This window comes from Hesperophylax consimilis, chromosome 23 (assembly GCF_061612785.1).
Source record: "Hesperophylax consimilis isolate HC1 chromosome 23, BYU_Hcon_1.0, whole genome shotgun sequence".
NCBI classification, from domain to species: domain Eukaryota; kingdom Metazoa; phylum Arthropoda; class Insecta; order Trichoptera; family Limnephilidae; genus Hesperophylax; species Hesperophylax consimilis.
In genome coordinates this window covers 8,944,316-8,958,543 of record NC_142858.1, presented here as the reverse complement: position 1 = coordinate 8,958,543, position 14,228 = coordinate 8,944,316, and positions in this window count along the sequence as shown.

The following is a 14,228-nucleotide window of genomic DNA, read 5'->3' as shown; positions in this document are numbered from 1 at the left end:
CTGCAGACCCTCTTAATATTCGCTTACAGTGCCGCTACTTCAAAAACTTCTTCCTTCAGTGTCGTAGTACCGCGTCGGCGGACGACTTGGCCGGCGGGCGGCCTGGCTTTGTTTTTTTTTTATAAATCTATGGTTTAATTCGGAGATTTATGAAATTTTGTTTTACTTGACCTTCAAAACAGTGAGAAGGTCCCTGTCCAATGATAGTGCAAAAAACTACCCCCACCCTTATAGCAGAATTTTGACTCTGATGAAACTTTGCACTCTTCAAAATTACGGTCTGCACTGATTTCAAAAAACTCTGCGTAAAGTCAGGGCAGCAAAGGGAACTTCAATTAGCAATACATACTCAAATGCATTACATGCCCAAATCATCTAAGAGTCCCTTTCTTGATCTTACTCATTACGCTTACATCAGCCTTGAACTCTTTGAGGATCTCCACATTCCTCACACGATCATACATGGTTTTACCACACGAACAGCATACAATCTATTTTCATCCTTTCTTTGCCAGTTCCATGCCTCACTTTCATACATCAGGGTAGGTACCAGCAATCCATTGTGGACTGCTAACTTCGCTTAAACATAAACATTGAAATATCACTTTTACTGTAAATATATACGACAAATTTATTCATCAAATACAGACTTTATCTTTCTTGCAAGTATCATTTTAATCTTCAGAATTTTTCAATCAATTATGTAAAAAGGAATAAAAAATAAATATGATGCTAAACCGCAATTCGTTAATCGAAACTAATCGGTCTTCATAATGTTAAATTACTATCAATGTAAAAATTATCAAACATTGAAAAACAATATTTTACAAACGTGGGTAAAGACGTTTCGAAGCTATCAGAAAATAAGATCGGTAAAATGATACGTGAACTCAGAGAAAAGTCCAGTCTCATTGTGTTTCACGTATCAATGGACAATGATTTGAAATTAGGTAACTTGGACTAAACTCTTCGACTGGCTGGAATAAAACAGCCAATGTCCATTGAGATTACTTAATATCGAATTTCAAAATATGTATACATTGTGTTAGGTTGAGATTATTTAATTTCGAATTTCAAAATATGTATATTTTTAGTGTTAGGTTAAGTGAGGTTAAGATTATTTAATGTCGAATTTCAAAATTTTGTATGTTTATTTTCAGTGTTAGCCACTCGTGTCACGTAGTGCTTTATTTGTTACCAAATGACCCGTCCTCATAAAACTCGTTATATCTCGTTTTTCATTATGGTTAGACATATGAAATAAATTTACTCCAAACCTTTTAACATTATAACCTTAAGGTTGTTTATCAGCAGTGTACAGTTTAAAACAAGTATATTAGTAAGAGAGTGATGCTTTAACCCTTAATTTGATGTTGTTCACTGTGGTGAACGAAATGAAAAAAAAAAGCTACGAGATATTTGGATATTTTTGTGGGATTTATTTTCAATAATGTTTACAAATCCTTAAGAATGTTGGAGAATAAAAATCTTGAAAGTAACAACTCTTAATTATCATTCCGTAAGAAAAAGTTGGCTCACCGCAGGTCATCTGTTATTAGCAAAGTATTATTTTTATGTCTTTAAAATGAGTTTCAAATGTTGGTTTTGATTTGCTAAATAATGTTTGTTTAGTGATTGTAAAATAATTTTCACATATCTTAATATGATTTAAGAGTTAGTAAACAATTATAAAGTTGTTTGTTCATCACAGTGAACATTGTCAAATCCATAGAAAACAAACTCCTACTTAATATTTTCACTGTGGTCAACATTGCCAATTGGTGTACATTGTAGTGCTTAGTTTATTTTTTGCCAATTGGACATTATGACATAAGGACGGGCCGCAAAAATATTAGCCCTTGTACCAAAAGCAAATGCGCAATCGGCAACTGGGGATATTTCCGATGCTGACAATGAAAATTAATTGCATTAACCCCGCTCTTTATCTAACTTTTCTTCAACTTCACTTTATATTGACTATTTTATAGAACATCTTCACCTACTCAGCAGTTCCGATTTTGATGGTGCACCAGATGATCAAACTGAAAATAATAAAGTTCAGGATGAGCCAAAAAAATCGAGCCAAAGACTTCCCACTGACTACAATTTTTCAGTAAATTTTCCCAACGTCATAACCGAATTCTGATAATATTCCTAAACATCTTTACCATATCTTTCATCCTTCTGTACTCAGGAAAAGATACCAGTATTAGTTATACCATCAGTAAGGAAAACTAGATCCAGGAAGTAGATTGCTTCGGTAAAAGATCAAAGATATGGACAAGTTTTAGCTGATTTACAAATGAAAATATTGATATCTATTTTAACCTCTTTCATGTGACATTGTTCACCGTATTTAACATTTTAACTTAGGTGCTCTTTCCGTAACTTTGACAATGTTCACTGTGGTAAACATTGTTTTTCTGATACTCTGAAAATACAGGTTTTTTTTTCTTCTGCTTGTTTATGACCCAGAATCCCAATAAACAGTCAATTCAATACAATTTAATTTGTGACATCTTTGCCAAATTAAGGGTTAACGTCTTTTTTGTTCTACGCATAATAATACAAAAACTATTTCTTTGCTAGTGCATTCTTACTTTTTAAGTTCATTACATATATGTACGCACTAGAGTCCCAACCGCTCCCAACCGTCTGGAGCCAGTGAGACTAAGGCATCCCTAATTGGAGTATGTTTTGAGGCTGCAGGTAGTGAGGAGGAAAGGAGATGAGTAGGTAGAAGGTGGGCGAGTACCTGGCTATTCAGATCTGTTCACAAATAATATGTTATCCTTTGTTCCCTTAAACATTAGATTACCATTAAAAATAATAATATTCTAATATTTTCACCAAAGATATTATATAGATTTAAGATATTATTTTTGATTTTCACCAGTAAATGAAGATATAATATGTCTCGATGCCATCTAATGGGAGATTTAGCATTTGCAATGCCTTTCCTACAGAAAATAAAGTTGGTTATTTTCCAGTGAAAAAATCCAATGAGCAAGAATTGTTGAACGAAAATACTAGTATGTGTTGAATAATTTGGTGGGTTTAGAATAAGCCGATGTAGCGCATTTGGTAGAGTACCTAACCGGCAATCAGAAAGGATGTTCAATTCCGCCTTCAATTCCCGTATGCGGCATGTATTTTTTCTCGGATTTTTTTTTCAATTTACACTGGTGTTTCAACCTAATAATTATTGTTTAAAAAAATATGTTGAGCACTTTATACTTTTTAATTATGTATAAATAACTTTGCTGACAATCGCCACATAGCATAATATATAATGGCATAATATTTTAAATGCGTTTTCAAACGCCGTTCTGGTACAAAAATGACGTGGTGTTTGCAGAAGGGTAAACCTTATAGGATATTCTATTTTTGTACAGCTACTCCGAAGTACAAGAGAACCCCACAAAGTAAAAAAGTTTCCCACGTAGATATTTACTTATTCAAATCTAGCGATCTGCGTAGTATCTTGGCTCCCTTGAGAAGGGAGATGGGCGGGTGGAATTCACATTGTAAAATCCAAAAGCCTCATTCAGACAACGGTTCCTTCAGGTGCCATAAGCCGCCTGCATGTCTTTTTTCTATTTGGAAAAGATTTCCAAGGCGTTTAGTACTTATGTTCTTTTTTTACCGAATTTTCATGACAGCGACAACATTTTGAAATCATTGCGTTTTTAAATACATTCATTTGAATTTCACCTTTGTTAGTAAATTAATGCAAATCTTGAAAGTGAAAATTAACCCACTTCCCGACATCTTATCGAGATGAAACTCGGCAGATAGACCCGTTGTCGATGACAGTGCATTATAAAGACCTTTGGTGGTAATCATGCATACGCCCGTGGACGTGTACGTATTTCCCTGAAATTGGATGACATTACAGCCTTTAATATACGAAATAAATGTGTGTCCTACCCAGTCAAGATTTGGCTCCAGTCCCTGGGGAGGAAGGATCAATCTTCGGTTAAAACAAAAAATATATATATCTATTTATTTTTTATAATAGATTAATTGTACCTAGTGTTAAAAAATTGTTTTTACGGGTTGGTTTTTTTAATATCTTTAAATCAGAACCGTTTTTTGTTTGCACATCGAAATATATATCTTTTATAATACGACTTTACTGGCTAAGTCGAAATAAATTTATACTTTATAAACAGAATAATAAATCATACATGGACTAACTACCATGGGTCCATTATCTTGAAAATAAATTTAATTAAATTATCGCTCTTTGTATCAATTCTCCAATCCAAGCCGCTCGCAATCGCTGTCGAATGTACATACATTGGTCGAAATACTTACTCTTGAGTCTCCTCGAGGATACACATTTACATACGCCAAACGTTCCACTCGTACAACGAGTGGTTCGACCCACTCATTGTTCGAGTAGAATGACTTCGTCGAGAATCGAGGCCGGGGTAGAACACCAACATTTAGAATCAGAACGTGGGTGGTCACGAATTGAGACTTAACTTGAGAGTAACTAGATTTGCAGAGCCAAATTCAAAACAAATATCAGATTCCACACTCCTATTGGCTCTTGGCAGTTGAGACTAAACATTTCAATTTCCCGCCATGTGAACACTCCTTTACGTTTGCGTTGCCATGGTAACGGCGCAAAATGGCCGGTGCAAGTGAACACGCCCGGAGGGTTGCTGACAAATACCATTTCCCATCATACCGGACAGAAATCAAATTAATCATTTACGCGGATTACTGGCATTCAATTACATTTTTACCATATTACTGTTAAATCATATTTACTGTAAATAATACTATTATATTCAATGATTTCTGGCTTTGAGAACATTTGGAAAGCAGTGAATTTAAAGAACCAAATAAATACATGTTTTCATTTTCAAGCTAACCTTACACTCCATATTAAAAACAACAAAACATGTCTATCTGCTTAGAATTGTGTGATCACAAATAAAACATTTTTTAAATTTGAACAACATCATTGTCATTTCCCATTCGCTGGAAAATTTAATAGTACAGTCGGCAAACCTGCGTGATCCGAGGAAGATTTATGCCGGAAGAGGATCATAATATTATGTGACTTTTTTTGAAAACTTCGAATCTACAAGTTCATTAGAAATTTTTTTTTTTTCAAAACTTCGGGATTTAAAATATTTTTACCTACAAGTCCCAACGACACTGAAATTTCATGGAATTTCGAAATGCTACTGAGGTATCTAAAATTTGAAAAGAATTTCTTATTTTATTTTTGTCGTATAAAGAATAACCGTTTTAGAATCTAAATAAAATTATATTTGAAAATTTTGTTTTTGAAAAAAACATTATATTTCTAAAATCATACATGAAAATGTTAGTAAAAAAACATTTTGGCTCGAAAAGTACGTAATTTTAAAAGATTTTCAGTATTAGAAAACACATTTCTTTTGTGTAGTAAATTAGTAAGAAAACCATCGTCACCTTTTAAGCTGTTAAAAAAATATATTTTTTTTAGTTTTCTACTGTCGACGAAAAAATCCCTATATATATATGAGACAAACTGAGAATAATAATAACAATTTATCTTTCCGACGATGATAAAATCACATATCCACGCAATATATAAAAAAAGATAAAATACTTTCATGATGCATGGCCGGATCTGTCCTTGAAGTGTAATCTCAATGTAATCTCGAATATCTTCTATAATCTATCAAACAATGTAATCTCGGTTATAATAAATATTTACTAATATGCACCTACGTGCATCTTATGTTTTCAATATATAATTCTAATTAAGAAATATTTATTAGAAGTAGTTGATTGGGGTTTGATTATCGGCCTTGGTAATTTTCACACATTTCTTAAATGTTTTATTAGTTTATTTTTATTTAAATATTGGTTATTTAAATTGGTCTGTGCTAGTATCACACAAATTAGATTGTTTAAAGTAATCGTAATTATTAGTGGAAATTTTCTAAATATTCCAATATGACAGGAAGTTTTCTACAATTCATCATTGTAATAAAACTAATACACCATGTTCATAATAATGAAATACCAATCAAAACCACCATTTTTAATTTTGTTCTAACCTAAACCGACAACAATGCATTTAAAAATGTCAAACCTTTTTTTTAGCCCCCGCATTTCCAATTTCTACCAATTTAAAACATATTTCACTTAAACTACTTAAATTTTTAAGTAAAAAAAAATATATAAATATATATTTGAAGATATTATCTATACATTTGCCGTAACGAAATATATGAAATTCCGTCGATAGAAAAAAAAACGCTAAATAAGTTCCGAAAATTGTTATAGGTATGAAACAAATTGCAGTGTATTTTTAAATGCAACAAAGCCAATAAATTTAAAGGCTTAAGACCAATTAAGGCCCCGTCGCGTTCAAAAATGGTTTGAAAAGGAGATATGTAAATACAAATTTTGGAGGGAGCACGCTAATATTTTAAAAAAAAAACATAATAATTGTGCCAAAATGGTGAAAACAATCTCTTGACAAATGCTTTAGTTGCATTTAAAGATATACTGTAGATTTTTTTATTCCTATAACATATTAAATAACAGAATACAATGTGTTTTTAATAATTTTTGGAGCTTTCTTTGCGATGTTTTTCTATCGAGGGAATTCAGTATAATTAACGTTTTGGCATAACAAATGCATAGATATTAGAAGCAAATTTTTTTTTTTTTTTTTGAACATAAAACTTTAAGAGTTAGCGAGAAACATTTTTAAATCAGTAGAAATTGGGAATGCGGGGGCTTAAAGTGTGTACGTGATAAACACATGAGAGCGGAAAGTTTATTAGTAGTTTCACCGCCGCGCCAGGAACATTTCTTCAACATCATTACATCGGGGTTGCCTCGGAACTTCCCTCGCACAAACAAACAATCGTTGCCCCCTTCCAAGTGTTGTACCCCATTAGTTGGACATTATTGACTGTAAGATTGAGTATGATTGTAGACTGCAGGAAGGTAGTAAATCCCTTACACTTTGTGCCACGCACACAGGACACACCTCCAAGAGCAACACGTGAGATTTTTACCACAGTAAAGCGAGAAAACTTTTAATACATCGCCGTTGACCAAATAATATAACTTACAACTGTAGCGACATAGGGACCAATGAACAATTCAATTTCGTGATGAATCGGCGGTGTAGTTTAGGTATTAAGTAATACAATGTTGACACCATGTGTATTGAATATCTATCAATTTTTAAAAAATGTGTCTTTAAAATTCTTTGCCATTGTTGAAAAGTTATAAGATTATTATTTTTTTTATTAAAAATACAATCACTTTACAACAATTTACAAATGAAGATATTTGGAGGATGATTGCGAAATAATGATATTTTTCAACGAAACTAAGATATTATTTCTCGTGTTTGAATTGGGGAGTGGCGTTATTATTTATTTTTTTTTTCTTTATTCATAAAATATATTTGAATACAGGTTTTTACATGCTTTTCGACTACCACACTAGACACATGTCCGTATTATTTTTAATTATTTATTTTTTTATTCATTTTCGGTAAATTGACAGTTTACATTTAATCAGTTTGTACATAAGTATTATATAGCTAAAATAAAACCAATTATGGATTTCCTCCTTGTGACTTTACCTCTACTGAGACAGCATAATATGGAATAAGTAAATTAAGTTTGTGAGAAAGAAATATGAATAAAAAAATCATATAAAAACAAAAGATTATATAAAACGAAAAATTTACAAAACAATACATTTATTGCAATGGAGAGACGTTGTAGATATAAATCAAATCATAATAAAGATATAAACAATAGAGACATAAACATTATTCACAAACCATCAGATTATGGTTTATAAGGTGTAAAATTACATTAATTAAATTATTATTGATATTTTGTTAATGCACTATGTATTATGTCGTTCCTTTATAAATATATTAAAGAAACAAAAATAAGGATTTAATATAAATGCATGTTGGTGATTTTTCACGGAAAATAGCGCTATATAAATTAGTCAAATATTATGATTAATTATAAATATTACATGCATTTGTTATAATAATATTTGGCTAATTTATATAGCGCCGTTTTCGTAAAAAGTCACCTATTGTATTTAATATTTTATGGGAATCATGCATGAAGCCCAAATGGAAACTGAATAAATACATATTATTATACAATGTACGTAGTTCTTATTTGTATCTGAAATATAAAAACTTTTTCTTTACTAACAGCAATAGAATTTTTGATTTTTTTATAAATATATAGTTTTTCAAAAAAATATTTATTAGCAATAATTTTTTTTAATATATTTTAAAAGGTAATTCATAATTTTTTACTTTTAATATATAAAGTTTTTCATTTGCTAACAGCAATATATAATAATGACGATGACAATAAAATAAGGTGTAATTATATATTTTTAAATGAAAACAATTATTACCTATTTAATATCTTTAAATATTTCTCTTCTGGCTCTTCAAATTAATAAAATATACGTAGTATTTTTGGGCCACTTTCTAAAAATTATTATTAATTAAGTATCAACATGTTTCCAAAAAGTTACTTTAAATCTGATATAGCGGTAAATGATTTCATACATTGGCATTAAAGAAAAACTTTTCATTAAGAATTTTTTTCTACTCAACCTTACCAAATTTATCTAAATTTGTTTTTACCATCTAATCAGAACTCGTCTTCCGTCAAACTCAATTACTCCAAGATAAGTCTGTGATATAAATAGAAGCAAATAAATATTATGATATTGTAATCAACGACAGTGGCTACCTATGTACTGTCATTGATTTTAGCAGGTGATTCATATTACGCTTCTTCATAGTACGCAGACTCAAGAAGGGTGGCCTACCCACTACCCACCCTATAGGGGTACATTCAACATTTCATTTTTAATCTTTAATTTCAGCTAAATTCTGTTATCCCTCCTGAACAAAAAGAATCATCAGTCAGTTACAAACTAAACACAAATATTATTCTTTGTATTTTAACAAATTCACCATTACCCTTAAAAAATTATCTAGATTTAATTTTTTTTTTACTCTTAATCACTTTCTATCTGGCTTTTAGTCGCCTTTATTGCGGGTTTTCCGAAACTTGATCGTGATAGTCAAGGAAGGTAGTATTATATATTACAGCTATCCCTCGGGAAACATGAAGGCATAGAAAATGGGAGCAAAGCAACAAGGAAGAACATGGCCAGAATGGAAAATTATTCTTCAAGGCAAAGAGCTTTTCTGAGGGTTAAACAATGTTTAGATTATTTTACCTTTTAAAGCAACTGCTATTAAAATTAGTGAGTATGGAATTAAAATGTATCTGTTTTAGCAGCAAATTAGCTTCTACGAATATTTTTACAGCGCTTCAGTGGTTCAATAAATACAACTCACAATTTATCAACGCTTTACTAAAAAAACTTTCATGATAATATCAAAAAATTGTGGTTTTTGAATTCCTAGATTCTTTTAGATACTGAGATAATAGTTATATTTTAACTCGACCATTTGGCATTTCACCTGTCTATAAATTTGTTTGTTACGTTCCGGTTCCGGTACAAGATGGTGACCGGTTGTCAAGTAAAGATTATTTTTATCGTTGTGTTTATTAATAAACATAATTTGATATCCAAATGAGTCAATAGGTGTGTTGTTTTGATAACCCAACATTTAAATGAAGAACCACATAAATAATTTTTCTATAAAATTCATTAAAAAAAAAGATTAAAATTCTTCTCCACAGCGGTGACACCTTCCACATCCGTCAAGGAGTAGGTACCTACAACGAAAGTAGAACTTAATATCGGCTTCGTGTAGAATTACAGTGTAGATGGACATTGCTGCCTAAATCTGTAATAATATAATCTGATGGGTCATCATCGAACGTGTGAGCTACAAGATTAAATTATCATTTGAATTATTTAGTTTATTATGACTGGCCATAATAATTGCGTACTGTACATTTGGACCATAATATTATGTTTTACAATGACACATCTTATCAAAGTATAAAGTTTGATCTGATTATTTTTTGTTTATACTGTTTGTGCTATAAAAATATTGAAATGTTAATATTCAAATATGATTTAAGATTTTCACGGCCAAAAGTATTTTTGTTATTTGTTTTTGGGGTGTTATGCCGTGTTGCGCTAACTCCTTCTTTAGCCAACGTTTCGGTCAGCATTGCAGTATCCATCATCAGGGCAGATGTGTTCAAAATAAGGAGTTAGCGCAACACGGCATAACACCCCAAAAACAAATAACAAAAATTAATATTCAAAATCAAATTCAAATTTAAATTATTCAAATTCTCGTTTTTAAATCACACTTGAACTGAAAATTCCATACATAATTTTTATTCTGTACCCGAGAAGCATACGGATGCAAGTCCAAAAAGCTAAGTGTTCAGGAGAGCCAAAATACTTTTTTTTTCTGTAAGTTTGGTCTCATAACTTCTGCGGATATTCATGATAATTGATTTTCATTTTTTATCCTATTGAATCAATTAATTTTGTATCGAAAATGAGAAAATAAAATAAAATATTTTATATGCAAAGCCTAAAAAAATGTTTTAAAAAAAGCATTGTGGACTTGAGTCCTTCTGCTTCAAAATGATATAGAATATTTTGGTTTGACACATGGTATATTATAAAGGGATCAATGTTGAAAACTTCATTTTGAAGTTAAATAATAACTATATAACAGGTAAATATAAATATAAAATAGATATTTATATTTACTAGGTAAATATAAATATAAATCAAATAGATATTTATATTTACTTTTTAAATATAAATATACTAGGTAAATATAAATTTAATTTTTTTTATAAATTTAAATATACTAGAAAAATATAAATATAAATCAAATAGATATTTATATTTTATTTATAGGTAAATATAAATATAAATAAAATAGATCAATATTGAAATTTCATTTGGAAGTAAAATAATAACTATATAACAGGTAAATATAAATATCTATTTTATTTATATATATTTTTTTATTTAATTATAATTATTATTACAAATTATTGGTATTTTCCATATCTTCGTCATCTGACAGAGAAAAAAAAGATTTAAAAAAATAAGTAAAAAAAAAATGCAGTGGCTCTGGTACCCACTGTAACATCTTTTTTAGTACACCAAAATTTGGTGTATTTAATGCGATTGGAATTGTATTTACCTGGGGCAATACCTCCGGGGTGCTCAAAACGGTTCCATGATAAATCGACAATTCAACACACCTTTAAAAAGTGATATAAAGTCATTAGAAACGATGAAAAAAATAAATTAAACCTAACCCACTTAACCCAGTTAATAGAGATTTTGTTCTTCACTTTACCATCACTTTTCATGACTTTATATAACTTTTTAAAAATGGGAAATTATCATGAATTATCGTTTTGATGATTTATCCGGTCACCGCTCAAAACACCTCTCCTTTTTCTTCTAATATAATAATATTTAAATTCAGTTTCCTGAAAACCATTTTTATACAGTAGCATCCCCGACACATTTACGTCAGCTCGTAGACATAATACCGTTGATATTAGGAAACCCTAACAATTCATATTCTTCTTTCGATATACAAAAGGTGATTGTGAACCAGTTTTAAAGGGAATTTAAATATTTGAAAATTTCTAAGTTCATTGAGTGTACAATGTACTGATTATTAGTTTTGCAATATCTGATGAATTGTTCCCGTTAATTTTTTTTGTCGTGCGGTAAAATATTTGGAATTGGGTAGTTTTTTTTTGCCCTTTCAATCGCTGAATGGACAGAGTCTACTTCCAGGTGAGTGTGACCACGTAATAAAAATTTAAGATGAATGATCTTGAGGTTTTTAATTTTTTTTTAAACCTGCCATACGTAGGATATGGCTATTGTTATATTTCTATTTTGACCTGCACAGTTGTCAGACCATACGGTTATTTCTTCAACATTATCCCCCATATCGCTGTATATCCACTTTAAGAGGCAAGAAGCTACTTCATTTGCCCCCTGTTTTCCATCCCTATATAGTCCATTCAGTAGTATAATGATGAGGTAAGGTAAATGTAAGTAAATAAATAAATAAGTGACATGGTCAGGTCTTCAATGATAATATCACCACCTATGTTTCCATCAGTCTCTTAAGAAGAATTTTGTTTCTTGAGCCTCTTCATACATTCATACACGAAAATACTCTTTTTCAACATTATTTATTGCAGGAATGCAATAAATAATGATGAGAGCACTGGGATTGTTCTGTTTAGTTCCACAGAAAACATAGAAATTAGAGGCAGAAGGACGCAAAATGGACTTGAGTCTACATTCGAATGTTTACTTCCATGGAAAGCGTAGTAATGTTAGAGGCAGAAAGATGCAAGTCCAATGTACATCTTTATGCTTCTACGATGTAATGGTTCTTGCATCCTTATATATTTTTGAAAATACCATAAATATTCAAGATAGGGCTTGCATCTTTCTGCCACTAATGAACATGATAATTTACTTCATGTCTTCATCAAAAACTCATTTCTTCAAATTTTGGACTTGCATCCGTATGCTTCTCGGGTACATTAATTAATCGCATAACTATAAATTCTATATGAAAATAATTATTGCACCCATTATTTTATTTCATTAAAAACATATTTTAACAATTTTGCAGAACGATCCCAAAGTCGTAACATCGTTATTCTGGTTACGTTGTCAAGTTTTGTGTCTTTCTTCCACTTTACTCTGATTGCGTAAAAGGAAAGTAAAAGAATAACATTGTATTATTATTGTGTATCTTTGTACAAAAGTTCTTCTTCTTTCGTAATAGAAATTTTAACTTCTGTAGCTAATCTTATAAAAAACTTTTATGGTAGAGGTGGTTGCTTCCATAAATGGATTGTCACTGCGGTTCCAGTTGCCGGAAACCGATATGGTACTAGAATAATTTTATTTTTTTCCAGTTACTTTTGGAAACGGTTCCCAAAATGAAAAAAAAAACTTAGGTTGGTAGAGAATTTCTAAGAAAAAAAATTCCTGTCCTGGGGGATGGCTAGATGAATTCTGACATCAACCTTTCATGTAGTTCAAATGACATAAAATATTGATCCAAAAATAATGTTATGAATAACTATCCAGAAAAGGAATCTCATAATGCTATGTATATCTTACATCACACAATATGTGAGATAAACCTGACGACGCAAGTCTTAAATAACCATAAGTAGCCTAAATTGTTACTTAACCCTTTAGGCTAATTGTTTCGTCAGGTTTATCTCACATATTGTGTGATGTAAAATAATGTTATGAATAACTATCCAGAAAAGGAATCTCATAATGCTATGTATATCTTACATCACACAATATGTGAGATAAACCTGACGACGCAAGTCTTAAATAACCATAAGTAGCCTAAATTGTTACTTAACCCTTTAGGCTAATTGTTTCGTCAGGTTTATCTCACATATTGTGTGATGTAAAATAATGTTATGAATAACTATCCAGAAAAGGAATCTCATAATGCTATGTATATCTTACATCACACAATATGTGAGATAAACCTGACGACGCAAGTCTTAAATAACCATAAGTAGCCTAAATTGTTACTTAACCCTTTAGGCTAATTGTTTCGTCAGGTTTATCTCACATATTGTGTGATGTAAAATAATGTTATGAATAACTATCCAGAAAAGGAATCTCATAATGCTATGTATATCTTACATCACACAATATGTGAGATAAACCTGACGACGCAAGTCTTAAATAACCATAACTAGCCTAAATTGTTACTTAACCCTTTAGGCTAATTGTTTCGCTTTTGAGAACAGCTCCTATAGGTTTCATAGAAATTAAAGTGTGTACCTTACTGCCATGATAAGAAATATGATCTAAACGGTGTTAGAAAGAGAAAACACCACGCTTTATATACAGATCTAAAATTAACCATTGAAAGATTAAAATGATATGGAACACGTGAAATGTTTATGAATTATTTTTACATGAAACGACAAAAAAACTAAGGACGGGTTGTTTTCCAGAATTTGAATGATTCATAAAATTTCAAAGTTAATTTTCAAGTTCTTTTCATGTTCTGTTATATTTCAGTTTTGTGAAGCAACTGGCCAAAAATTACATAACATTACTTGAATAGAACCTTCAACCCTTAGATCAGCAGCGTCATCAGTCATCAGCTATCAGAAGGTTGAAGGAACCAGTTCAGTAAGCGTGCTTTCGGAGGGTCAGGACCTAAAGCT